Here is a 5,373-nt window from a genome sequence, read left to right on the forward strand (position 1 = left end):
AAATTTCCTGGAATAGATAACTTCGACGACTTGATTGAGTACGATGGCAAATTCTTTGTTATTCTTGGAACCACCAGACAATACAAACTCAACTCGAATTTAGACGTTCGCGATTTTATTAGAATTCGACAACCGTGATTTATCGCGCATTTCATGTTATTCAGTCCGCTTATCGATTCGCATATCTCGTCTGATTTTATATTTAACTTTTTACACGCTGCTAAAGTAACAAAATTTATTTCGCTCGCGCTATCCAGCAACACTCGCAAATGACAATCATCGCCGTTGTTCGATTCAACAGTCACGACAGCTGTTGACATTAATACCCGCCTACGCTCGCTCTCGACTCGTGTATGTTGAACGGATGTGCACCCCGATGCTCCGCCACCAGCCACCGACGACTCCGCCACCGGACCGGATGCTCGCCTCGTCGTGTGACACAATGTATTGTGCCGTTCACCGCATTCTCGACATGAACCGGACCTGCAACTTCTCGGAAAGTGATCGTTCCGGAAGCAATTAAGACAGAGCCTTAATCGCTTAATTTCCTTGATTCTGTCCTCGATGAATAAGCCCAAAAATTGTTTACACGTATAAATGAGATGATGTCCTTGGCACAGATAACACTTCTTCTCCTGAGTGGTTGTTGACAATGCCGTCCTGCTCTGCGATTTCAAATTTGACGATCGCTGTCTATTTGGCCTTTCCCTCTCGCGACTATCGTCCCTCGACTTATTGACGACCTCGTTATCCACGGACGCTCGCCGCAACAGCTGACACTGCCGCTGCAAGAATTCTATCATTGTGCTTGTCGCCACTTCTTCCCTCTGCTCAATGTACTTCTCCCAACGTCTTCTTGTTGCGTTGTCCAGATTCTTCTTGATGAGATAGATAATTAAGTCTCCCCATGACTCTGTTGGAAGTTTCATCACTTGCAATACTCGCAAATGTTTTTCGACGTGATCTACTAATTCCTGGATCGCGCTAGTTGATTCTTGCTTTACCTGCGGCAACTCAAACATACACCGTATGTACCGCCTTCGAATGCCTCGCTCGTCATCGTATCTTTTCCTCAACAAGTCCCAAGCGATGGCATAATTGTCTTCCGAAATTTCGATCGACTCGATTATTTTGGCCGCCTGGCCGCTCAACGAACCAACCAAGTACTGATGTTTCTGCACATTGGTTAATTCGCTGTCAGTGTTTTAAATGTATCGGAGTACCGCTTCCATTCTTCCATATTTCCATTGAACGTCGGCAACTTGATCATTGGCAATTTTACTTGAGGTTCTCGTGCGGGCATGGCCCGTGTACCCAGTCTCTCCAGCAGCTGATTTTGTTGTTCCATAATTCTAGTCAACGCATCATTACTGCTGCTCTCAATTGATCGTTCAGCCAATCTCTGAATCAAAATTGTCTGCTGCTCCAAAACTTGCATCACTGCGGTATTGCCTGTCGAACTTCCGCCGCTGATCGACGATCCCGCGGATGGTGGCTTAAGCTTATCCATGAGTTGCAATAAGGCTGCCTTTATCGCGAAATATCGCTCGTCGAACTCGGTTTCCTCCGTTGCATCTCTCTGACCATACTCGTCTTCCGGTACTAATGTTAATAGTTGTTGTGACAATGTTTGAAATTTCGCGTATATTTCCTCCACAGTGTGAAGGCGCGCCGTGACCTCTTCCGGTGCCGTACCCTCTAGATGACTAGCAGCCTTTGTGATAAAATTTCTTATGATTATTAATTTTCCTTTTAGTTGGCTTCTTTGTCTGCGAAGAATCTCGATACTCATTTCGATATACGTTGTTTCCAACAATTCTACTTGTCAGCTGTTTATCTGCCTCGACCGAAACGCCGAAGAAAAAGCGACAACACGAACACGCCGATATCACGGGGGCAAAAACTCGGTGTCCAATCGTGCAGTGTCCAAAAGTGCGGTGTCCAATCGTGCAGTGTGCAATGATGCGGTGTCCAATCGTGCAGTGTCCAAAAGTGCGGTGTCCAATCGTGCAGTGTCCAAAAGTGCGGTGTCCAATCGTGCAGTGTCCAAAAGTGCGGTGTCCAATCGTGCAGTGTCCAAAAGTGCGGTGTCCAATCGTGCAGTGTCCAAAAGTGCGGTGTCCAATCGTGCAGTGTCCAAAAGTGCGGTGTCCAATCGTGCAGTGTCCAAAAGTGCGGTGTCCAATCGTGCAGTGTCCAAAAGTGCGGTGTCCAATCGTGCAGTGTCCAAAAGTGCGGTGTCCAATCGTGCAGTGTCCAAAAGTGCGGTGTCCAATCGTGCAGTGTCCAATCGTGCGGTGTCCAATCGTGCGGTGTCCAATAATTCTGTGTCCAATCGTTCCGTGTCCAATACTGCGTGTCCAATCGAGCGGTGTCCAATCGGTAAGTGTCCAAACGGGTGTCACCCCCAAAAAACTACACACATAGGTTTGGATTGAATCTCGCTTCGCGTGGAAAGTTGTAAACTCATGTGGAACCTTGCTTCGCATTAAAAAGTGTATGCGTGGATTCTTCAAAAACATTATACTGCTTATATCGCAGAATTTTTATTTAAACGAGAACATGAATACCGAAATAGAATCGAGTCATTTTTCCAAACAATGGCAATAATGTATCCTATAACACCTACAGATTATTTAAATTTGTTATAATAAATGAATATGTATAATTCTTACTTTTGATTATTTTTTTGATCGACTTGCATAAGTGCAAATTCATGGAAAACCATTGAACTTATTTCATACATAACTTTTTAAGGAGCAACGACCGCCGGCTAAAACATTCCGAAGGTTATTCAGGACATTGATCTTGACAACATATGTCAAGGTCAAGGTCATTGGTGAGGTTGCCCTTTTTCTAGAGCTTTACCATACTTTTTTCATAAAATAATAAGATTTTTAGGTTTTTCTGTAATTATATTTTTTTTGTAAGTTAATGTACAGTCGTGGTCAATAATGCCTTCCACCTGTAGTCAACTACTATCTGACCCCCAACTACTATCAACCAATCAGTAGTGATTGGTTACAGAAATAACGTCATTTAATCGTCTTTTCAAAGTTATTTACTGATCAATTAACTAATGCTGTAAATACGTCAATATTAAAATTAACGTATTTATATAAGGAAAATAATAAATATTTTATGATACTTATAAAGTTTACATGACTTTGAAGTGATATTAGTGTAGGAATTGTTTATTATTAAATAAAAATACAAAGTTTAAATAGATGTATCTCTTTCTTTTTTATGAACGTAATCTCGGTCGTACGTCCACTCACTAACTGAGCGCTCCTGTCGCTCCTCTCTACGCCCTCTCTCTTCGCTCTCGGCCGGTAACATTTTTCGAGCCGCGGGGTCAGATCCCATAGCTCGGCTGTCCTGACTAGTCATCCGCCTCGGATGACACAGGGTTATCGCGATCCTCTGTCCACCTCTTCATGTACTCGGCGCAGGTGGTCGTCCTCATTGGTCCTTCTCGTTCGCCTTCTTTTACCACGTCATACGTGTCTTTGGGTTTGACCTTGACTATACGATATGGACCAAGATAATTTGACTTCAGCTTCAAGCCTGGCCCCATTTGCGTGCGTTTGATTGCCACCAAGTCATTTAGCTTGTACGCTCGAGGAGGTTTACGCCGCAAGTTGTAATGTTTTTGATTTTCGTGCTGCACTTCTCGATTTGCTTCTTCGCGTCGTTCCTCAATTGCTGCCTGGCGTTCTCGAAATCATCTAATATCTCCTGTTCTATGGCTTCTTTCATCTTGAGATCATCTTCGGTTTTCATCTTAGTTCCTATTAATAGCTCGAAAGGTGTCGTGTTGATGCTCCGCTGGTAGGTTGAATTCAACATCTGTTGTAATTTTGGAACATGCTTGTACCACTTGCTAGGTTCTTCAATCGACATTTTTGCCAACACTGGTATGATCGTGCGATTCATCCTCTCGATCTGGCCGTTTGCCCTTGGTAGGCCGGCGGTGATCTTGCAGTGTTTGATATCCCTCTTGTGACAATAATCTTCGAACTCGTTCGAGGTGAAGGCCGTTCCTCGGTCTGAAATGATGTAGCTCGGATTTCCGAACACACTCTTTTGTAATTCCAGCTTGTCAATGACTTCTTTAGAGGTTGTAGATTTAACGGGGTACAGCCATATGAATTTTGTGAAGGAGTCGACTACGGCCAAAATGTGTTTGTAATTTTTATTCGTCGACTCAAGCGGTCCTAAATGGTCAATATGATAGGTATGTAGTGGTACGTCTTCTTTGGTCAACGGATGTAACAGACCTTCCCTCTTTCTGGCTTTCTTGTTAATTAAGATACATTTTAAACAATTATCGATGCACCTCTCAACTTTAACTCGTAGATTAGGAATATAGAACTCTTGCTTGATGTTTTTTTCGACCCGCTTTGGGATGCGAAGTGTCCCTTCTCGTGAGCTCGCTTTATGATCTCGGCTTGCATGGATTTTGGTGCCATTAATAATTCGTACCCATTTACGTGCTTGTAGACTAATCCATTGCGCAAAAGAAAATCTTCGTATGGAGCCTCTTCCATACGATTTTTGACAGCTCGTATCTCCTCGTCTAAATTTTGTGCTTTCTTGATTTGTGGAATTATGTTACTGCCAATTACGACCATGACTGGGTTGCGACTTAGTGCATCTGCATGCTTCATTCTTGCTCCCGATCGATGCTCCATAATGTAGTTAAAATCTTGGAGAAACAGGACCCATCTCGCGATTCGGGTCGACAAATCTTTCTTGCGCATCGTTTGCTGAAATGCAGAACAATCAGTAATGATTTTGAAAGTTTTACCTAATAGATAAATACGAAACTCCCTTAGAGCTTCTACCACCGCCAGAGCTTCAAGCTCGTAACTTGAATATTTCCTTTCAGCATCAGTCGTTTTTTTATTCATAAAGTACACTGGGTGCAATTAATTGTCTGTGGGTGATTTTTGCAGCAGAACTGCTCTGTATCCATCTGGACTGGCATCTGTGTGTACTTCGGTTTCATAGTCGAAATTGTATATGCGCAAAACCGGCTCTTCCGCAAGACGCCTCTTCAGCTCTTCAAACGCCTTTCTTTCGGGTTCCGTAAATCGGAATATTGAATTCTTCTTTAGTATGTCACTCAGCGGTTTGGCAATCCTTGAGTAATTAAGGATAAATTTTCGAAAGTATCCTGTAAGTCCAAGGAAGCTATGAACTTCCTTTATCGTTCTTGGTTCAGGATATTTTAATACAGCTTTAGTCTTTTCAACAGAAGGATACAGTTTGCCATCCTCGATCACGTATCCTAAAAATGCAATACGGGTTTGCAACAGCTGACATTTCTTCTTATTAATCTCAAGCCCATATTCCTTTGCTCGTTCCAGC

This window comes from Formica exsecta, unplaced genomic scaffold (genome assembly GCF_003651465.1).
Source record: "Formica exsecta isolate Colony F162 unplaced genomic scaffold, ASM365146v1 scaffold1065, whole genome shotgun sequence".
Lineage (NCBI taxonomy): Eukaryota > Metazoa > Arthropoda > Insecta > Hymenoptera > Formicidae > Formica > Formica exsecta.